This window comes from Callithrix jacchus, chromosome 16 (genome assembly GCF_049354715.1).
Source record: "Callithrix jacchus isolate 240 chromosome 16, calJac240_pri, whole genome shotgun sequence".
Classification (NCBI taxonomy): Eukaryota; Metazoa; Chordata; class Mammalia; order Primates; family Cebidae; genus Callithrix; species Callithrix jacchus.
In genome coordinates this window covers 35,136,979-35,161,500 of record NC_133517.1, presented here as the reverse complement: position 1 = coordinate 35,161,500, position 24,522 = coordinate 35,136,979, and the positions used below count along the sequence as shown (strand labels likewise).

Here is a 24,522-nt window from a genome sequence, read left to right as displayed (position 1 = left end):
TTTATCATCCAAACCCCACTTAAGAAGGTATAGCACAGATGGCAGGACCTCATTTGTAACTAGGTTATATTATATCCTATTGTTATTTCTGGCTTAGGCAGATGCTACCTTGGTAGTGTTATACGCAGCAGCACAACTGCACTGAAAGCTGCAGCCAATGTTAGCAAGAGGTAGAAAATAGATGAGGAAGTAGGATGATAATGAACTCCTCATGACAGCTCAGAAATAACAAAAACCTGAAGTCTGTTATGCAGGTGAGATACTGGTAGGAGCCAGCTCTTTGTAATGATTTTCTGTAACACCTGCCATCCCTTTGCCATCTTTAGTTTTCTGGCCTCTTAGATGAAACAGGTTATTGTCTTCCAGACATATTTCACACTTCAATTTTTCCTACCCTGTTTTAAAAATCACTGCTATGTAAGTGTCATGTGCTATACAACAAAGTGAAGCTATTATTTACTTAGAATGTGTAAATTTATGACCTGTCATTTTAAAAGCATGAAACCAATATTCCAATTAATAATAATCTCAGAGTAAGAATGTAAAAGTCCCACATGGAGAACTAAAAAGAACTAGACACTTTTAATATTTTTTTCATGAGTATGTGACAGATACAAAGAAATTTCTTGATTATCCAATAATGGACATTCATACTTCAGAACTGCTTTCTCTCAAGTATGCTTTTCCCTTGACAGTTTGAACTCTTTTTCTTAATGTAATCTACTTATCAAAGCAACAGACCTTTTGATCTGCTCAAAGCAATTTCTTAACACTTCAGTTGCAATAAACACTTAAAAGTTGAAATAATGTTGATATCATTTTAAGAAAGATGCAATAAAAATAATCATCATTCAAATAAGAACATTTGCATGATGAGCTAGTCAACAGCAGTATCAAAGTCTATTTTTGGTTGTTTCTTTAGATCCAATTCTTTTGCAAACATGTTGAGGCATGCACATGAACACACACACACACCCAAAATGTTTAGAGGCAACTCTTGAAGTTATAGACACAAATACCTCCTCACACTTGGGCTTTTAGAAAAGTGAAGTAACTATTAGGAAAGAACAAGCCTTTAAAAATGTAATAATAAGCACAGTCAGAAATTCTCAAAATTATTTAAAGGTCAATTATTGAAAGAAAAACCCAAATCACTACTATCACAATTCCAAATCTACCTCACTTTTGTTCAAAGCAATTTGAATGTTGGGTTGCAATAAAACACAACGTTTAAAAGTTGAAATAATGTTGATATCACTTTAGGGAAGATACAATTAGAGAATGAAAATAATCATCATTCTAATAAAAGCATTTGTACAATAAGCTGCTATTATTATTGATGAGTTAACAGCAATATCAGGGTTTCTATTTCTGAATCTCTACTGCTGGCTGAATAACAATGAATGTCCCATAGTGAATAAAAGTGTTCAGAGTGGAAGGATGGTAGAGACACATGAAGAGCATTTTCACCTTTGTCTACTGTTAAAAGCTTGTCTTCAGTTTGCTATTCAGAGCATTTAACAACCAGTAAGTCACTTATTCTAGAAAAATACAGAAGTTAGGCAGGCTTTAAATTGCTTTTTCAATAGTTAAATTCATTGCACATTCTACTCACCTCAACCAACCTCAGCAACAAGGGAATAAATAGCTTCCCGCTTATGTTGCAGCTGAGGGAAGAGGTACAGCAGCAAATACAAGTCTCCCTAAATAAAGGCAAATATTTCTGTCATGCCAAGGAGGGAGGGAGAAAGGGAGTCTTGCCAGAGTCGACTGGGAGATAACAGTGGGAACTGCTGGTCCATCTGGTTTTCATTCTGCTAACACTCACACGGAACTGTTAGAGAAGGCAGTCCAGATACACAGATTTGAAGCACGTGGTTGCACAGACAGAGAAACGAAGAGCAGGAGGGGGAAGGGGAAGTGGGAGTAACAAAAAAATAAATAAAGCAATAGGAGGAAAAAGAAGAAGAGAAAAAAGAACAAAAAGAAGAGGAAAAAGACACAAGAGCCTGATGGGGGAGTAAGTTATCCTCAACAGCTTCCTTTACCCTCAGTGGCTACAAGCTGGACCTTAACATGTATGGGCCCCTACCTGACTCAAGTTTATAGAGTTAAGGAACAATGTCTAAACATTAAATATATTTGAAGCTTGTTTTTCTTTTTTAAATAAACCACATTTTTTAAAAAAAAGGAACTATAAACTTGATGATAGGTTTCCTTCTCAATTTTAAGATTAAAGTTTGTATTTAAGTTAATCTTTGTATTCTTATCTTCTTCTTTCCCAATTTTAGAAAGTTTTGGTATATTCATAATTTTGATTTGAAAACTCTGAATATTGTCTTGGTCCACATTTGTGACATGATTCCTATCCAGAACATCAATATCATCATCCATACCTAATTTTTTTTAATTCTTGAAATGTCAACAATAACTAGTGAACCAATTCCTAGAAAACACCTCTACTACTAATAGGAATATCAACATTCTAGCCAGGATATATGTATATGTGCATATATTTAGGGTTTTGACATTAGCCAAATTTCTGCAATGGTTAGCTTCACTCTGATCAAATGGAGTTCCATCCCAGAGGTCCTACAAACTGAGACAAAGTGGGACCATATGTAACTCATTCTGTGCTGTTCAGTGGAATCAATTCAGGATGGAGATAGATGGTGAAATAACTAGCCAGGCTTAATCCACATACACATGAACAATCTCTAGAGCAGAGAGATTTAAGATAAATTCAGAAAATGTGTTGCAAATATGCTGAGCCCTGTCACATTTGTTTTGGATTATTTTTTCTAAATTTTTGAAATATATATTCTTCAAACTTTTATAGCAAATAGCACAAGCAAGCTAATTTAACCACAGAAGCATTTCACTCCATTTCAAATTACAGGACATGGTAAAACTGCTATTAAATTATAATATTTTTATATAATTTTTAAGTTCATGAAAATTATACTGTCCTGATATGTAATTTCAATTTTTTAGTTGCAATAGAGGAATTCTGATGTATATTCAAAGACTGACACAAAAGTCAAAAGAAAAAAGAAAAAGAAGAAACAACTTCTGCATCAGATCTTGTAGCAAAGGTAAGTAAAATCAAAAAGGTCTGACTGTACCTTTACCTTAATGATCACATTGCTTCTAAACAAGACCATCTTCCCTCTGGGTAACATTCTCTCACATGGCAAATATCCAACACATATGTACTAAAGATGGTTGATGCATGGAAAAAATGTGGCATATATAAATACATTACCTATATGATTTCAATATCCAATTCAATGTCAGGGGCTTCTAGAAGTGGTATGTTTTCCATTTCCTTTTTTTTTTTAAATAAAAAGAAAAGGCATGGCATAATCTGCCATGCCACTTACATTACTTTTAGTTAGTTCAAATAGCACCAGATGTGTCTCAAAAGTTAAAAAAAAAAAAAAAGTATTCTGCATTTTCCTTGTTTATATACCATTCTAGAGAGGACCCGTGTAAAAAAAAAAAAAAAAGAAAGAAAGAAAGAAAGAAAAAACAGGAGTTCAAGTATTAGTAGGTGGTACAAGTTTTTCTATAAGTTTATTGGGTCAATTATAATAGAAGTCTCAGAGATGTTATGGATTAGGAGAAACTTCTTGGACAATTAGTAGTTATTCTGTGTTAGTCATATTTGAACAAGTGTTGGCTAAGCTAGAAGGTATGTACTGGAGAGGATAAGCTAAAGTGAAATGGAAGTCCCGTAACAGGAAATAGGAAAGAAGAAGAAAGCTAGACAGGCATCAATCTGATATCGAATTTTAATTTTTATTTCACTGGGAAAGATGGCAAATACAGTTCTGAAAATGATGCTATGTAGTGACTCCAATGTCTGGGTGTCAGACGTTACAGGAGAATGTCCATGGACCAGAAAGATTGTGCTAGTTGCTTCTGTCCTCCGTCCAGCTTCTACTCTTCCCTGATGACCACTGTGTAATGCCCATTCCTGCTCAGAACCCATCCACAATGCCCAAGAATGAGAGTCAAATGCTAACTGCTAAGCATCATGAAATGACGCAGTGGGATTATCTGGCATAACAGAAAAACCTCCTGAGTTAAGGCAGACTGGTTTCAAATGTTGACTCTCTCAACAATTAGTAGTGAGTTCTCAGACAAGTTAGTTTTCATGAGCCTCAGTCCCTTATAGGAAAAACGCAAAAATGATCCTCTATCCCTCATAGGAATGTGGTGAGATTAAATGAGATTGCACGTTTAAAACTCTAGCACTGTGTCTACTTATATTAAGTACCAACGGGTGTGAGCTTCATTCTCTTGTGCCATCTGCTCCATGATCCATTCCTGGCTTGCTCCATGATCCATTCCTGGCTTTTCCCTCAAGCCTAGGTTCCATCAAGACAGGCTACCTTGGTATTCCCTGGCTTTTCTGCCTCTCTTTCTCATGCTGTTGCCCTCCTCTAGAATGATCTGTCCCATCCTGCACATTCTTTGCTGCTCACTGTAGATCACACAACCTCTTTCAGCTTCCCTCAACTGCCCCAGGTAACAGCCATATCACATTACCTCTGCCTTTCTTTTAGCATTTATCACAGCCCTCCTGTATCATGGTCACATGAATACATTATACACCCAAACATTCCAACCAATGCAAATGGTAAGCACTTGATGACAATATTTTTAAAAATTCCTCCTGAGGATACTTAATAAATAAATATTAGAGAAGAACAGTTTCATTTCTAACTATCAGAAATCCATTCCTTATATCATTGCCAGTTCAATTATAACAAATTTCATGGTAAAAGACAAATATACACCATCAACAGTACACAAAGAGAGAAGATAGAATGCAGGTAACATGAGGAGATACTGGGGTCCTGAAATTTGGTTCAACTTTACAACTAACATAGAGATGACTTGTCACCTCATGTCTTATCACAGGTGCTGTGATCTGAATGTTGCCCAAAATCCATATGTTGAAACTTAATCACGAATGTGATAGTATTAAGAAGTGGGGCCTTTGGGAGGCAATCAGGCTGTTAGGGCTCTCCATCATAGATGGGACTGGTCCCTTATAAAAGGGCTGGAGAGAGCTAGGGAGGCCACTTTTGCCCTTCCATCTTTTCTGCCATGTGAAGAGGCAGAATTCCACTACAAGCTGCCATCTTGAAAGTAGAGACCAGACCCTCACCAGACACTCACCCTGTCAGTACCTTGATTTTGCATTTCCCAGCCTCCAGAAGTATGAGAAATAAATTTCTCTTGTTTAAACTACCCACTCTCAAGTATTGATATTGTAGTAGCACAAACAGACTAAGACCATAGATATTTTATGAATAGCATTTTTGCTGAAACAAATAGGGTCTTATCTATTCTCTGATCTAAAACCTTTTGGAGAGTCCTATTGTCCATAGAATAAAATATAAGCTATTTAGCTTAGTCCATGTTGCAGACACTGTACTTACTCAACAACCCTCCTTGCTTTCTTCCTTGCTGGAGAGCCCTGACTTTATTCAGGTACTCACCCTCTTCCCACAACCATTGAGGGCAATCCTCCTTGTTTTACATTAGTCAGATTACCACAGTTTCTTTTTTAGTAGCAGGCTTCAGAGGTGGGTGTTGTGATTCAATTCTGGACAATGGGCCATGAATGGAGGTCTAGTGAAGAGGTTGTGAGAAAGACATTCTCACTTTTTTTTTTTTTTTTTTTTTAATTTTTTATTGGATTATAGGTTTTGGGGTACATGAGCAGAGCATGCAAGACAGTTGCGTAGGTACACACATGGCAGTGTGCTTTCTTTTCTTCTCACCTTCACCCACATTTGGCTTTTCTCCCCAGGCTATCCCTCCCCACCTCCCCCTCCCACTGGCCCTCCCCTTTTCCCCCCAATAGACCCCAGTGTTTAGTACTCCCCTTTCTGTGTCCATGTGTTCTCATTTTTCATCACCCACCTATGAGTGAGAATATGCGGTGTTTCATTTTCTGTTCTTGTGTGAACACTTTTACACTGTTGGTGGGAGTGTAAATTAGTTCAACCATTGTGGAAGACGGTGTGGCGATTCCTCAAGGCCTTAGAAATAGAAATTCCATTTGACCCAGCAATCCCATTACTGGGTATATATCCAAAAGAGTATAAATCCTTCTACTATAAGGACATTCTCACTTTCTAAACAGGGACCCACGGAGCAAATAGTCCCTTCTCTTCTAAGAGGCACTGTTTTATCTCTAAGTGATTACTTCCCTTCACTTTTTTGAATTCCACTTTTCTTATCTATAAATTAAGCATGTTGGATTTGCATGTTTTCCAAAGATCTTTTAAGAATGCTAATATTCTCGGTTTCTTTCTACAGATACAGCTTATGATCATTACAAACATAAAGATTACTACCCTGAAAACATATATTTGATAATAAAGTGACCACAAATACAATTACTTTGAAAGTAGTGATTCTAACTAGCCTTCTTCTGTTCACATAAATTTCCATGTCCACAAAAATGTCTGAATATCAATTTTTCTCCCATAAACATTAAAATTAATGTCCAACTCCTCTTTTCAAATACATTTTCAATCCTCATTACTAAATCCTCATCAATGATTTAGTTATAAAAACAATCCTAAAGTCCAGTTCTCCCTCTTTAGTTGCCACTAAGACAAATCACTAGGATTTTCTTTCACAGCCCAGGATCTTAAAAGAGAAACTATAATCACTTTCTCTGGTTCCTCATTTCCCACCCCATTTTCCATACAGTAAGAGCAGAAATCTATAAGACTATCTGCCTAAACATTTCTCTCCCTGTGCTAGAAACTGCCATTCCCTCTAATCTCATAACTACCTTGGGAATCACCAAGTTCTTTCGTGAACTTGTACCCAAGATACCAACAGGCCTAGGCATAGCACCTAGTCCAAGATAGGCAATATCAGTCCTTCTCCAAGATCTTTATATTTAGAGTTGAGTAAAAAAAAAAAAAAAAAAAAAAAACAGTCCCCCTCCAGAGGTAGATAACTGTGCCATCCACTGCCCTCCACATCTAGAAAGCAGGACTGCAGTACAAAAGCCCGCCACTAATAGGCAGAAAGAAGCAAAGAGAAGTAATGAGATTGTCACGGCAGTGATAAAGTCCCTTTCTACTGAATACTAGGGACTTGTCATATCTGTAAAATTCCCACAATTTGGGTCTTCCAAACCTTCTACAGATTCCTAGTCAATCAATCCCTTCTTTACCTAAAACCTAGATTGAGTCGATTTTCACCTAAACCAAGAAATGCTGATAATTAACCCTGGGATGTAAGGTGAAATGTGGTAGCTCTTGCCTGTATTTTTGGCATTTGGGGAGGTTGGGGTGGGTGGATCAATTGAGTATACGAGTTCAAGACCAGCCTGGCTAAGATGGTGAAGCCCTGTCTCTACAAAAAAATACAAAAATTAGCCAGGTGTAGTGGCACATGTCTGTAATTCCTGCTATGCAGGAGGCTGAGGCAGGAAAATCTCTTGGGCTGGATCCTGCCACTGCACCCCAGCCCCTGTAACAGAGTGGAGCCCCATCTAAAAAAAAAAAAAAAAACTACCCTGGCATGTAACATCAAGTTATCCTCCTAAACTCCACTGAAACTCTTCTCAATTGTCACTTTATTATTAATCCAAGAAATATGTACACTACTTTATCTGTCACCTGGCATCTCCGTAACATCTGACACTTTGTCACTTTCTCCTTGAACTATTTGCATCCCCACAACTCCAAGAGTCTAATATTCTCTTTCTCTGGCCTTCCTCACTTCCTCCTCTCAGTCTCTTAAGAGCTCTTCTCTTTCCTGCTCTGTGATAACTACTGACATTTTCCCCTAAAGTTCCTTCTTCAGCCCTTTTCACATCTTTATATTCTTTAGTGATTTCATTTGTGTTATCATTGGGCTTCAGAAACAGGACTAGAATTTGCCATCCCTATGTAAAATTGGCCATGTTTTACAACCCCTGTATTGTGGGAATAAACTCAGACAATGTGCATTGCATTCTTGGTCAAATGCCTGACACATGGTAAGCACTCTGGAAGGGGTGATTTTATTCACTCCGTGGCCAGTATGAAAATAACTCTAGTCAACATCCCTTCCAAATTCTAGATCCAAACTTCCAGAGGGCTACTCATTTCTACAACCTGAATCATCTACCATCTCTTACCTGACCTATTCAACAAGTCATTGAATGACTGAATGAACTTCCAACCATCTCTGATACATTCTCCAAACCATATCCAGTCATTTTTCTATGTATGCCAATGGTGTAACCAGAGATCCTGCCTCTCTCCTCTTGGAATCTTGAAATATCTCTTATAACTTTAGAAGATAAAGTCTGTGTTCCTTAACAAGACATAGAAAGACCTTTGTGACCCATCTGGCTCCTGGGAATGCTCCAGACACGTCTTCATTCCTGTCATCCACCCCATCCCCACCTCTGACCTCCATACTAGATAGCTGCCGTTCTCCAAATGCCCCCAGTCATTCCAGCTTTCACACTCACTGCATCCCTTTCCTTGAATACTCTTTACCCCACTACTGCCTGATTAAGTCCATTATTCCTTTAAAATTCCCTTCAGGTGTCACTTCAACTAGAAACCTTTGCCGACAACCTTTCTATCCCCAGCTGGCGGGGTTTATCCCAGGTTCTCATATTACATGTCTAGATCCCTCTCGCAGCACTGACCACACAGTACTTAGACCACAATTTACTTAAGAGCAATGATGACATTTTATTTGTTTGTATAGTCTCAGCACTTAGCAGTGTCTAACACACAGCTTTAACTCAAGATGAAATCATCTATGTATCTCTTTTTTCCTTCCATCATCCAAAAAGAATTCCAAAATAATTTTTACATTCTAGAAAAATTAATCACTAAAGATGAATCTAGAAAAATACTACGAATTATTCAATTCATCAGTTTTCTAATACCTCTCAGTAATCACAAAATATTTCCTAAGGCTTTTTATTATATACTTAAAAAAAACCTTTATAAGGCAATTTATACACATATGATCTATAGCCTCTAAAAACTCTGTTTTACAATAGTAGTGTCAGTGTAGTCACGCATGCACATATTCAAAACAAAGAGAAAGGCATATTGTAAACCAAAAACGTACTATCTTCCACATTCTACAAGCTTTCTGTCACTTTGCCTATGGATGGCGGGATTACCGATTATATTTATTTTCTTCTTCTTGTTTTTCTCCATTCTATAATGGGCATATTTTATCTTTTACAAGCCGAATAAACCAATAAACACCAATAAACAACAACAACAACAAAAACTCTCTTAGGATAAATCACCTAAAATCAGGGTTAGGCATTGTGCCAAATGTGGGGCATGCTTTTACTTTAAACCTCTTATGAAAAGGTACTATAAATTTGCTCACTTTATAAAAAAAGGAACTGAGGACCAGAGGGATTAAAAAATTTGCCCAAGGTTACAAGTCAGGTCTTAATCCAGCCTATTAGAGTCCATTATCATCTAAAACTATTGTCATTTTATTCATGATCTGGAAAATGGGATATGAACTGCACTTAGTAAATGTTAAATCTGGAGCTAACGTTACATTAAAACTGCATCTTCCAATAAAGTAGCCACTAGCCACATGTGACTATTTAAATTTTAATTAAGATTAAATAAAATTTAAAATTTAGTTTCTCAGTCACACTAGCTGCATATTCATTACATGTGCCTGATGGTTGCTATGTTAGAAAGCTCAGTTATAAAACACTTCTGTCATCACAAAAGGACAATGCCATCCTGGAATAATGACTCTGAAATGTTATCCTAGAAATAATAGCTCTGTGGAAGGAGTCCATGGAGATGACAAGGCAGCCGGAAGGGGTGGGGAGCAGGACCGCCTGGGGCCTCATCCTAAACACCTTCCATGCCATTCACATCTTTTCACTTGCTTTATATGCTAGATTTCTGCATTTGAAGATGATGAGATAAGAAAAACAAAAGTTTGAATCCCAAAGATATGTAAGCTACGAGCTCTGAAGAAGTGAGTCACCAGGCATTATCAGTCCAAGTGATCAGTAAACGTCAAGGTGACCATGCCAGTGAGGACAAGAACACAGGCTCAGTCCTGGGATGAGCTTGTTAGCAGTTGGTCCAGAATCAGAGATGACAGATTGAAGCACAACCCTATGTCTTTAATGGGTGTGAACCTGGATTAAGAGAGAAGCCAGGCAAGAGAATGAGATAAATCTATGCCAATCTATCACTGTTTCTGAAAAACTAATTTCAAAAAAATGTTTGGCTCATTTCCATACCGGGATGACAGGAATTCCCCTTCCCTTCCTCTACAGCACTTAGTTTAGCTAGCTATGCAAGGCACATTTATCTTATTTTTTAATGTCTCCCCAACCAGAATGTCAGCTTCGTGAATAGAGATTTTTCTCTGTTTTGTTAGCTCCAGCTTCTGTAGCATTTAGAAAAGTGCCTGAAATACTAGGCATTGGATGGATGGCTGGCTGGATGGCTGGCTGGCTGGCTGGCTGGCTGGCTGGATGGATGGATGGATGGATGGAATAAGTGGAGAGGAGGAAAGCAGGAAGGGAGGGAGGAAGGGAGGAAGGGAGGAAGGGAGGGGCGAGGGAGGAATGGAGGAAAGGAAGGAAGGAAGAAAGGTTAGTTTCTGCAAAAACAGCTAGAGATCTGTTAATAATTCTTTATTACCTAAAGTGGGGCAAAAGAGAATAAGGCAAATAGGATACATGGTGAAGGCATGTACCCATTCAAATGGAGGTAAAATACTGAGAAGTAGAAGCAGGGCCTAGTCTAAACCAACTTGCTGATTTTTAGAAAGAAATGACCTGTAAACCACCAAGAAAACAGAAAGCACTGTAAACATTAACAAATAAGGCAGCATGGTGGCTCACACCTATAATTCCAGCACTTTGGGAAGCCGAGGTAGATGGATTGCTTGACCCAGGAGTTTGAGACCAGCCTGGGCAACATGGCAAAAATCCTCTCTCTACAAAAAATACAAAAATTAGCCAGTCTTATAACCTAGTCTGAAAACAAATAAATAGATAAACTTTTTTAAATGAAATTTTTAAAATTTAAGAAAAAGTTTGCTGGGTGTGGTGGCATGTGCCTGTAATTTCAGCTACTCAAAAGGATGACTTGAGCCCAGGAGTTCAAGACTGCAGTGAGCTACAATTGTGCCACTGCACCTTTGCCCTGAGTGACAGAGTGAGGCCCTCTCTCTCTCTCTCTCAAAAAACAAAAAAACAAAAACAAAAAACAAACTAACTAAAAAACAGACAACAAAAATTCAAAGGTACAAGTACCCAAATGATGGTTCTGGATAGAAAAATCATACTCATTTCATGAAGGAAAGAACTGCTGTCATAGGGAATACTGGTGGACACAGGGCATGACTTGTATGTCTAAGTCCTTCAGAAACAGCATCCCTTCCACAGCCGTTATCACCTTTATTCCGGTGACTGCTGTTTCTTGTTCCAATCACCACTTCTTGGAGGTATGTAAGGTACCAAGACGGTATCAAGCAGCAGTCTGGGATCTAACTACTTCACTTCAACTAGGGTAGTTCTGGGTTAATCTGACTTAAACCCTGGTATTTTAAGATCTCATTTTAAAAATGGGTCCCTTCACGCCTATAATCCCAGCACTTTGGGAGGCGGAGGTGGGTAAATCACAAGGTCAAGAGATCGAGACCATCCTCGTCAACAAGGTGAAACCCTGTCTCTACTAAAAATACAAAAATTAGCTGGGCATGGTGGCATGCACCTGTAGTCCCAGCTACTTGGGAGGCTGAGGCAGGAGAATTGCTTGAACCCAGGAGGCGGAGGTTGTGGTGAGCCAAGATTGCGCCATTGCACTCCAGCCTGGGTAACAAGAGCAAAACTCCATCTCAAAAAAAAAAAAAAAGGGGTCCCTAAGAAAAGTTTAAAGTCCCTGGCACAGACAAATAGCAAATGTCTACTTAAGGATAACAATACTTAGGAAGAAAAACTAAATTGCCAAAATAACAGAAGTCATTCCTGCTTATCCAAAGAGAAGAGAAAGATGTATGTTATCACAAGGGCCCCAAAACTGAACGCAAGAATGTATGTTAACACCCTGTTGTCAAACTGTAGTTCATTCTGGAAAGTAAAAATAAAAAAACAAAAAACAAAAATAAGTTATTAGTGATCCAATCCTTTTATCATCTTGAAGAACTGAAAATTATAATTCTAATAACATTTGTCTTATCTGACAAGGTTAAAGAAGGTTTATAGAGAAGGCTCAGAGAGCTGCTACAGAAAAATGGTAGCACAGACACCCAGTAGAGTCAGTTAACGACAGTAGTTAGGAAATCAAGACAGACTATCAGGAAGGTGCCCAGAGTATGTACCTGTGGCTAAATCATGGACAAGCAAACAGCAGGAGTTTAAATGAATACTTCTTGAATTTAACTGAATGTACTCTAGGAAAAAAAAGTACTGTTAGTTTAGGCTTTACATTATAGGCAATGAAAAAGCACTAAGATTTTAGGTAGCCAAATGGCATGCTCATTTCTATAGTATGAGTACATCTGGAGCAGAGCATGAATAGGATAAAAGTGGTAACAGGCCAGGAGTACTGGATAGCAACAGTCTAGGCAAGATGTAAGACAGGAATCCAGGATGGAAATGGCTGTAAGAATGGAGAAAAGGGAAAAATTCAGGAGATACTTGCAAGCATTGCTCAAGTTCACAGAGCTCAGTAACAAGTAAGATGCCCTTGAATAAGCAGAAACTGAGAAGTGCATGGTGATGTCAAAAACCAGAACCAAACCCAGCAGGAGGAAGTATTTGGAAAAAGGGCAGAATAAGTTCAATTTTGTCAATGATACTGTGCTGTTAATGTATAAAATAACCCAAATAACTTCCTCTCCCACACTTGCCACTATCAAATTATTCTACCTCCTCCATTTCCATGTGCCTCTCCATTTCCACTGCCACCACCAGCATAGAAGCCACCACCATCTTCCACTTGGACTTCATTACCTCTCACCCTACACTGCAATCTGTTTTCATGAAACAACAGATGAAAACTTCTTATAAAACCAAATGTTTCACTCGTTTTTTAAAAAAAGCATTCATTCAAAATTATTTATTGAGCTACATACAACGTGCTAGGTACTGTTAGACACTACGAACAGGTCAGCGAACAAAAATTTTTAAAAAATCACTACACTCAAGAACTTTACATTCTAATGATCCAACCAAGTCATCCCCTTATTTAAAAGTGTTACAATGGTTTATCATAACTCCTGGAATAAAATCCAAAACCCTTCAAATGACCAACAACCTAGACAGATTTAGTCTGTGCCTCTCTGATCTCATCTCATGCCTCATTGCAACTCATGCAAACTTCATCTCACCTCAAGGCCTTTCCCTCTCCCTAGAAAATCCATCTCAGCTCAAATTCACTTACTCAAGGAAGGCATCCTTGATCTCTCCTCTATCCTACCCACTGTATTATAAGCAATATTGTACCATCTAATCTGTCTTTATAGAGTTACCACAACTGCTATATATAATTGCATAATTATTCGCCTAACACCTCCTGCCAGAGAGTCAAGTCCCACAAGGACATGGGGGCATATCAATTCCTATCATATCAACTCAGTCCCAGAACTTAGCACATTGCCAAGTACTTAGTATGAGCAAACAGTGGATAAAAAGAAAATTTTCTATTTAAAAAATATAGATTTGAAGGTACAGGTACAGCAAAACAATTTGGACTCCTTGTTCTCTTTAGAAGGAATTCCAAAGTTTCTTCAGTGATAGAAATAATAAAATAATTGATGATAATAATGAAATCACTTTCTCATATTTCAACCTCATTCTCACTGCAGTGGGGCTTCAATCACCACTGTTCCACCTAAACCACCCCAGCAAAAAGATGGACTCTTCTGTGGTTAACCCAAAAGATATCTTTCAGTCTTTACCTTACCTGTCCTCTGGGCACCCTCTGAATTCTCTTGGACCCTGACACTTCCTTACCTCCTCATCTTCTGAACTGGCTTCAACCAGTCTGGCCTCTGACTCAGGCCTTCACATCTCATGCAACAAATTCTGCCAGGTGTCTGTATCTTCAAGGAAAAATACTTTCCTGAGGGCCAGACCAAGTGGTCTCACTGCTTTCTTAACTGCTTTCTAGCTGGATATCCCACTGATAGTGACATGTAGAACCAAACCTAACATAGTCCTTTGGAAATGTGTGACTCCTCCTGTATTTCAATCTCTGAGCATAGCAATATTTTCCACTGAGCTGACCAAGCCAAAATACCACAATCATCCTTAGACTTCTCTCTGGCCACAATGCATCCTAATATCCTGTCAACTTCACTTCTAAATAACCTTTGAGATCCATCCCCAGTTCACCTCTGACCTGGCCTTCAGAAGCTATACAGCCTCTGACTGTTTTCTCTCCTTCCAGTGTGTCTCCACTCAAATCCCCTCTTCATCACTTTCAGTGCAATAATTCTAAAATGTGAATCTGAAAAAATTTACTTATAATCCTTCACAATGATAAAAGTTGGTCAAGATAAAGGATGGTGGTCCTTATCTTTTTCATGCTGTATCTCCAGTGTCTAAACATCTTACACACAGTAGGTCCTTAGTTTTTTTGTACTAAACCACCTAAAAAAGTTAACATCGTCAGGTGTCCATTCAACCCCTATTGTGTATGTACCCAACATCATTACAAACAAAATACCAACAGAATTTTTTCTAGAATTTTACAAATGTTTTAAAAGTTATTCTGAAATAAAAGTAAAAATACCCAGGAAAAACTTTGAAAGTGTGACAAGATTTAACCTAATGTATGTATATGTATGTATGCATGTGTGTTTGTTTGGGACAGGTCTTGCTCTATTGCTTGGGTAGGAGTATAGTGGCATGAACATGAACACAGCTCACTGTAACCTTGAACTCATGGGCTCAAGTGACCCTCTTTCCTTAGCCTCTGGAGTAGCTGGGACTACAGGCATGTACCACCATACCAGGCTAATTTAAATTTTTTTGTAGAGGTTGAGTCTCACTGTGTTGCCCAAGCTGCTCTTGAACTCCTGATCTCAAGCAATCCTCCTGCCTCGGCCTCCCAAAATGTTGGGATTACAGGCATAAACCACAGTGCCGAGCAGCCTTATGTTTATTTAAATGCATGACAAGGCTGAGCACAGTGGCTTACACCTGTAATCCCAGCACTTTGGGAGACTGAGGTGGATGGATCACTGGAGCCCAGGAGTTCCAGAGCAGCCTGGCCAACAGGATGAAACCCCATCTCTACTAAAAATACAAAATAATTAGCCAGGCTCAGGGGCTCGTGCCTGTAATCCCAGCTACTTGGGAGGCTGAGGAATGAGAATCTTTTGAACCTGGGAGGCAGAGGCTGCAGTGAGCCAAGATTCCACCACTGCACTTCAGCCTGGGCAGCAGAGAGAGATTCCCATCTCAGAAAAAAAAAAGTATGATAAAACAATAATAATTTGAACAGTGTGCTGCTAGTATATGAATAGATGGCCAATGTAGCAGGAAAAAAAATACTAAGTTCAGAAATGGATATACATTTATCTAAGAATTTAGTATATAATAATTTCTTACAGTAGTGAGAAAAAGATAAAGTAATTCAATAATTCAGTAATTCCCAAGCAACTCTAGTCAATAGAGTGAGGCCCTGTCTCTAAAAAATGAAATAGCTCCAGCAAGTCAATAATTAAAAGTTCAACAGCCTAACAGAACAAAAATTGTAAAAGAGTAAAAACAAAAAATATACAAAATAAACATCATTAGTATTTATATCATTAAATTAATCATTAATATTTATTTTGTATATTTTTTATTTGTACTGTTTTATACCATAAGGCAACAAACATAAGGAATCTAAGTATCCATCAACAAAGGACTAGATAAAGAAAATGGCATATACATACCATGGAATACTACCCAGTCATAAAAAATGAAATCATAAATTTTGCAGCAACCTGGATGGAACTGGAGGGAAAGTTTAATCTCACTAGTATTTTTTTTTATTAAAACAGGATCATCTTCTTCATCCAACAAAATGTCATTTTTTTAATGATGACATGGCATTAGAGTACAAACTGACACTTTAATATGCTTTTCTAAAATAATAGATTTTCTGTAGGACAACTACGCAATATGTATCAGTTGCCTCTAAATTATACATATCCTTTAATACACCAATTCCATTCTTTGAAAATTACTGCAGATAAATAATAGCAAGTGTACAAAGGCACTCATAATGAGGAAACGGCCTAACTATTCAACAATAGGCATTTGACAATTCAAATTCTAATATAACCACAGCGAAATATAATGATGTGTATATGTACTTGGAAAGATCGTTAAAATATATTACAACTACATGGGGGGAAGTTACAAAGCAGTATGTTTTACAAGATCCTGTTTTTTAAGATAACTATTTTAAGACAATTAGATAGATAGATGTGTATGTGTTTTGTGTGTAAAAAGACTAGAAGGGTATGTACAATAATGATCTCTATTAGAATACTGAGTAGCTATTTCTTAAGTTCATGATTCACAATGGGGCAGAACTTTGAAATATATTGACAGGCCGGGCACAGAGGCTCATGCCTGAAACCCCAGCACTTTGGGATGATGAGGCAGGTGGATCAATTGAGACCAGGAGTTCCAGACTAGCCTAGCCAACGTGGCAAAACCCTGTCTCAGAATCCCAAGTAGCTGGGACTATAGACGTGAGCCACCACGCCAGGCTAAATACAATAAAATCTGGAACTCTATCCAGGCTATTCAGCTTTGGATTGAAGGAGTAAAAAGCAGGAAGAATCAAGACAACCAAAAGAGAAGAGAAGGGGTTCAAGAGGCAGGGTTAGCTAAACAGGCTGTAGCACATGAAAGTCCATGAACACACATGAGTAGAAAAAGCACCTTATTCACCTTTGTATCCCATTCATATAACAGTGCCTAGCATCAATGTTTATTGAATAAAAGAATGACTGTTATTTTAGTAAGAAGAAGATTCACAAACAATTGAAATTGAAAGCTGATTGAAAGGAAAAGACCTAGAAATCACCTTGGGAAAAAATCCAAAAGTATACTAGAGCACCATAAAAATACAATCCCCAAATAAATGATCAGATTATTTATAAAGCATTCAATGAGTGTCATGTGACAAAATGGAACCCACCCCATAAAGCAGTTTCACTAAAAGTTGAGGTCTCTGTAAGGGCTCCCAAGGACAAATCTCAACAGTCCGTGACTTATATTAGCAATTTTTTGAACATATAATTATATTTACACATTAATTGAGAAGATATATATTTAAATGGAGATTTCCTTCTTATATCAAAAAGATACCCACACTCATGTTTACTGCAGCACTATTCACAACAGCAACATAAGGAAGCAAACTAAGTGTCCCTCAGCAGAGGACCAGATAAAGAAAATGGCTTACACACACACACACACACACACACACACACACACCCATATAGTACTATCCAGCTATAAAAAAGAATCAAATCATGTATTTTACAGCAACCTGGATGCAACTGGAAGTTATTATCCTAAGTAAAATAACTCAGAAACAGAAAGTCAAATACTCTATGTTCTCACTTTCAAGCAGGAGCTAAACGATGGGTACACAGACATAACGAATGGGATAGACCAGGAAAGGTGACTCATGTCCTGTAATCCCAGCACTTTGGGAAGCTAAAGCAGGTGGATCACCTAAGGTCAGGAGTTCAAGACCAGTCTGGCCAACGTGGTGAAATTCTTTCTCTACTAAAAGTATAAAAAGTAGCCGGGGGTAGAGGTGGGAAACTATAATCCCAGCTACTCGCAAAGCTGAAGCAGGAGAATCACTTGAACCCGGGAGACGGAGGTTGCAGTGAGCCAAGATGACACCATTACAATCCAGCCTGGGTGACAAGAGAAACTCTGTTTAAAAAAAAAAAAGAACGGAAAAATAGACACTGGAGACTCCAAAAAGTGGAGGGGAGGAGGGGTCAGGGTTGAAAATAATCTTTTGGGTATAATGATCACTACTGGGGTGAATGGGTAAACTAAAAGCCCAGACTTTACCACCACACAATATATGCATGTAAGAAATGCATCTTTACTTGTACATCCTAAATATATGAAAACATTTTAAAGATTTCCTCTTTGCTTACTATGGTCAATATAAAGGGAGATCAACTCCATTTTCAACTTCTATATTTTAAAAGCAAGCATACCTTTTAATACCAGGAAAACTACTGGGGAACCTAGAACCATAAAATTCTGGCTAGCTACAATTTGAATGACACATTTTTACAATTCAGACATCACCCTAAGCTCCAGGGAAGTGTCTCAAGTGAACACATACATAAATTTAACATTAGTATGTTCTTAATGTAGTCTCACCTCTATTTATACTATAAATGTGGGTATATATGTTATTAAATTGACAGTCTAAATTCCCATCCATTTACCAGGAATCATTTATATTTCATATAGCACTAGAGATGTCTTCTCTGAGCTTATGAAGAATTATAATGGGGGGAATCAAACCAAACATTGATGGACAACTGCAAAGAGCATTCCACATATAAATGAAAATGTTGCTTGCTAAAGATGTATAAGGTTGTTTTCAAAAACACAATCTTCTTTATACTATTTGTCAGATAAATTAATTATGAAAGTAATAAATGTCTAAATATAAAAGAAATTGTTCTCAGTTTTCTAAGCTCATCGTGCTATTGTTACTAACAATAACTCAAGTTAAGATATATCCAAACCATTCCTATGATAATATCACTAGTACTTCCCTAAAAGGCAAAGGGATAGAATTCTTGGAATGTGATCAACGCTTTCATAGAAGACCACTGTGATTGTCAATGTCAACATTCCTTGAGTGACAGCAAGAAAAACTGTTGAGAACTTCTGTTTTGAGGGATCAACACAGTACCTTTGAATACCTTTCCTTTTCAGGAGAACTTGCCAGGATGCCTCAAGAAGGGTTCTGAAGCCTAATAAACCATTATACAAATTCTAGTCTTAATCTCCTTTTTTCTTAAGAACAATAACTTAGTTCTACAAGTTTGGGCCTCAAGAAAACACTAGATATTGCCCTGGAAAATTATGCTTTATGTCAACTTATCTGAGCTGACTCTAGACAAAATATGAGGTCAGCATAGTTAACCCTCAGTGTTTTCTTGTTCTCCTTTGCTTAGCTTCCTTTCAGTACCTCCTTCTATTCCTCTGATCTCCAAGAAATCTGGAACCCTTATACTGTTCCCCAGCTAAAGATGCCAAATAGTGACAGCCATCTAGGCCCAATGTCCTGAGCTTCAGATCTGTCCCAAATGTCTACTTTTGGGACTAAAGTTCCAATAGTCATTTCAACTAATTCATATAATGGTGGTGAGCTAATGATGGCAATTTCATACACATACATGCACCCTCTTCTCATGAAATAAAAATTGATGATCTTCAACTGGGCTGGGAAAATAGGCTATTGGATCAGAATCACATGAGAAGTTCTGAAATAAACTTTCTTATCAATATACAAATTTATAACCTCATGTCCTATGGATGACTAATGCCTTGAGAAGCCACAGATGCTGATGTTGGGAGGGAGGGAGGGCAGAGAGAAAAATCATCCAACTGAGCAAAAGAAATGCACATGTGCCTTGTTTTTTTCCTCTGCTCATAAATGCATAGTAGGTGTTCGGTAACGGCTACGTTTCCTGTCAATATTTCTTAAAAAAAATACATTAAAAAGTCATCCGGTGTGGTCACTCATGTCTATAATCTCAGCACTTCGGGAGGCTGAGGCAGGCAGATAACTTGAGGCTAGGAGTTCAACACCAACCTGGCCAACATGATGAAACCCCATCTCTACAAAAATGCAAAAAATGGGCCAGTCATGGGGGCATGCATCTGTAGTCCCAGCTACTCAGGTGGCTGAGGTAAGAATACTGCTTGAGACTGGGAGGTCAAGGCTGCAGGGAGCCATAATCACACCATTGCACTCCAGCCTGGGTGACAGAAAGAGAACCCATCTCAAAAAAAAAAAAAAAGTCATCTGCTTTAAAGCAGAGGAGTATAATCTGTTACAGGTCTTACATGGGGCTTTCAGGAACCAGGGAAAGACCAATAGGGAAGACATAAGAATACCACAAACAGCTCCAGGCAGTTACCTACTCACACACAATCCAATACGTATGGAATGTCTATTTATGAAAACAATAACTACTTTTTAAGACTTACTATTTCCCTTCTCCCCTCTACAAACAGTAAGCTCATTTTCACCTTTATCTTTCAACATCAATGTCACCTTCTCATGGAATCAATCCTCTCCTGACCATCCTACCTCATGCAGAATTTTCACCCCTTTGTTTCCTTACCAATACTTACAAAACTCAAACTCAAAATCCCTTTTTTTTCCAAGACAGGGTCTCACTCTGTTGTACAGACTAGAGAGCAGTGGCACAATCTCGGCTCACTGCAGTCTCAACCTCAACCTCCCAGATGCAAGCAACCTCAACTTCAACCTTTCAGGTGCAAGCAATCCTCCCACCTCAGCCTCCCAAGTAGCTGGGACTACAGGCATGTTCCACCATGCCCAGCTAATTGAAATTATTTTATAACCTTTTATTTGGAGTTTAATCTCTCTCCCAGAGCACTGTTATATCCCAATCCTAGGACAGTGTCTGGCTAGGTGTATATATATATGAAAAAAAAAAGTCAAAACAAATGAAGGCAGGATTCTAACTTTTAAAAGGGCAACAGTGGAGAGTAAATTTTGTTATAAACTCAGTAAGAAAAGAAACAAGCAGATATCATTTAAAAAAACAGAAACACAAAGGGAGGGTGAATAGCTATGAGTTCATGCTAGGTCAAGGTTAAATGTGTGGCGTGATAAGGCAAAGAGCAAAAGCCAAACAGGACACAGGAAATGAAGAACTAAGGCTTTCAGGAATTAAATGAGCCAAGCATGTCCAACATGGTACAGCTCCAGACAAGGTGAGGCAAGAAAGTCATCCAGTAAAAAAACTAGGTTGCATTAATCTCAAAGACATCACTTGACTCATCTCAATGTTCTGGCCAAACTCTGCTACTCTTCTCTGCAGATAACCTCATGGTCTACTTAATAGAGCAAATTGAGGTCATGAGACCTAAGTCTCTGTAAACTTCACCCTCAAAACTCCTTTGTATCTGCACCAAGGCCTATAGGTTCAGAAGAGGTACTTTCTGCCTCTAGGGGCTTCACTCTCCCAGGAATTCCTCTTTCTTTCTTATCTTCAATTTAATTAGTCCTAGCCATTCGTTCTCAAAACCTGGGCTTGCTGGAGTCTCGCCCATTAAGGAAAAACAAAACCCTCCCCTTTATTGTAGATGGTACTGGCATGTCCTCCATTCCCCCACTGCCTGGCTTCTTAAGGGGAGACTCCAGCAGCTCCATCCACTTTGCAACCCACCACAAAAAAGTTCCAATAGGACAAGGTTACCTGTGACTACTTTCCTTCCAGATGGCCAAATCCAAAAGGCTTTTTTTTTTTTTTTTTTTTGAGATAGGGTCTCACTCAGGCTGAACTGCAATGATGAGCTTTCACCATGTTGCCCAGGCTGGTGTCAATCTCCTGACCTTAAGTGATCTGCCCGCGTTGGCCTCCCCAAGTGCTGAGATCATAGGCATGAGACACCACGCCAGGCCCAAAAGGCTATCCTGACCCCCTTTCAGTTCCTGGTCCTGTTGTAGTGCTTCACCCTGTACACTACTCCCTTTGTGAAACTTTGTCCTCTTAACAACACCTGACTCTCTCAAAACCTCTATAACAGTTCCTTCTCTCTGCATTCCTTCTAGTACCCTGGTATTCCCATGTTCTCTTCAAGACTTTCCTCTCTTTATCCAATATGTTTTCTTCCTGAGTAACTGAAAAGGTTTTAGCTACCACCAGTGACTCCAAATGAAGATTTCCACTATATACATCTTTACTGAACATACCTGTGATCCATCTTGCCAATGAGTATCCCTGTGTTAGTACACCAGATAAACCTGAAAGTTAACATTTCAAAGTGAACTCACTGTCTTTTCTTGATGTCTTATTCCCCATTCTGGTTGATGGCAACCAGTTGCCCAAATCAGAATCCAGAATCACTCTAGACACCACCGCTCACTACACCTGGCTCCACATCAGCTGATCACTAGAGCCCCTCGGTTCTGTTTATTTGGTGCCTCTAGAGCCTGCACCTCCCTCCCTTCCTTTCTTCCTCATTGACACTGTGGCCCATCGAGTCCTCATCCTCTTTCACCTTGTGTACTACAAATCTCATCTTCTTCAATTTACCCTTGCCATCACCCCTAAAGTGACCCTAACATTCAAACCCAGCAATGTGACTCCTCTGCTTAAAAGCATCCAGTGGCTTCCCTTTCCACCACTCCTACCTACAGAAATGACATTTCTTTCTATTACTTTCTTGCACCATATGCTCCTGCTGTGCCAATTCATACCTTAGTATTCCCAGGTTATGGTCTCCCCTGATTTTGAAATGTTCTCTAACTACAACAAGCTTATGATCCTTCAAGACACAGAACAAGTGCCTCCTCTCCCATGGAGCCTCCTACATTACCCCTGCCCCACATTCAGAGCAAAGAATTAATCATTCCCTTCTTTGGGCTCTATTTTACACCATTTATTAGCAAACTTAGCATCATTTATTACAACTATTGTATTTTCAGGTGTGTGTCCATGTGTATACTATATACACATACACAGAGACACACATGCTCCTTAAAAGGCCAAGTCTACATCCCATTGATTATTCCATCCCCCGCATTCTGCATAGTGCTTGGCACATAGCTAATTATGAACAAATATGTGCTGGCAAACTGGTGTTAAGTCAAAGAACACCAGGATTTAGGGTAACAAATAAGTTATCAAGTTTAAAACACACACACACACACACACACACACACTCAAAGAAGGTGAAACAGAAAACAGCATTGCTGCACCAGAACCTTCCCTGACTGAACTGGGAGTTAGGTCTGGCTCTACTGCATTTTTGAAGCTCTCCATTTCTTTCCCATCATATAACTCACATATTACTATAAATATCTTTGTATGTACCTTCCTTGTCAGGGTGAAATACAGTTACTACTAGAAATATTTCTAATTTAATTTTTGTTAGCATGTGTAATGGCATGTGCCTATAGTTGTAGCTATTTCAGAGGCTAGGGCAGGAGGATCACTTGTGTCCAGGTGTTAAAAGCTGCAGTTAGATATGATAAAATAAAATAATAAAAATAATTTTTTCAAATAGAGATGAGGTCTCACTCTGTTGCCTACAATGGTCTCAAATTCCTGGGCTCAAACAATCCTCCCACTTCAGCCTCCCAAAGTGCTGGGATTACAGGCATGAGCCACTGCATCCGGCCTATTTCTAATTATACTATTAGCAGCTAATACTTACTGAGCATTTACCAAGTGTCAGATATCTTGCTAAGTGATTTACATTTAATCTTCACAGTAAGACAGTGTAATAGATCTTATTCTTATTACCATTTTCAGGTGAAAAAACTGAGCTTTAAAAAGAATGAACAGTTTGCCCATTGTCCCTCAGCTAATGAACAGCATTCAAAGCCAACATGCTATTCAACTAATGCCTCCCACCAATAACCCACCACCAAATCCATGACTAAAGGCCAGTGGGACTTCATGAAGGCCTGGGCCTTGTTTGATGTACTTGTTACTTGGCATATAGTAGATACTCAGTAAATATATGCTAGTTGATTGGTTGGCTGAATGAAAAACTGTTTAAAATTTTGGGCCTGGCCAGGCACTATGGCTCACGCCTGTAATCCCAGCAATTTGGGAGGCCAGGGTGGGTGGATCACTTGAGGCCAGGAGTTCAAGACCAGCCTGGCCAAAGTGGTGAAACCCCATCTCTACTAAAAATGCGAAAAATTAGCTGGGCATGATGGTGGGCACCTGTAATCCTAGTTACTCGGGAGGATGAGGCAGGAGAATCACTTGAGCCCAGGCAGCTGAGATTGTGTGACTGCACTCCAGCCTGGGTGATGGAGCACTATTCTGTCTCAAAAACAAAACAAAACAAACAAACTTTGGGCCTAATTATTTTATTTTATTTTTTAAGCTAAACAATGAAAGTTTTTTTTTTTTTTTGAGACTAAGTATCTCTCTGTTGTCCAGGCTGGAATGACATAGCCATATCTCAGCTCACTGCAACCTCTGCCTCCTGGATCCAAGTGACTGCCATGCCTCAGTCTCTCGAACAGCTGGGATTACAGGCAACCGCCACCGTACCCAGCTAATTTTTTTGTATTTTTAGTAAAGACAGGGTTTTGCCACATTGGCCAGGCTGGTCTCAAATTCCTGACCTCAGGTGATCCACCCACCTCAGCCTCACAAAGTGCTGGGATTTACAGGTGTGAGCCACCACACCCAGCCTGAAGCGTGGTTCTTTATTATCTCTTTCAAATGTAAACATTATCTGGTTTTATTCTA

The 24,522-nt window shown here is 38.8% G+C and overlaps 1 protein-coding gene across 14 annotated transcripts in view; it reads right to left on the bottom strand.

The window, feature by feature from the left end:
• The window catches only part of RUNX1T1 (RUNX1 partner transcriptional co-repressor 1), a 146,475-nt gene that overhangs the window by 60,296 nt on the left and 61,657 nt on the right, over positions 1–24,522 (bottom strand). The gene's annotated exons all lie outside the window — the stretch shown is intronic.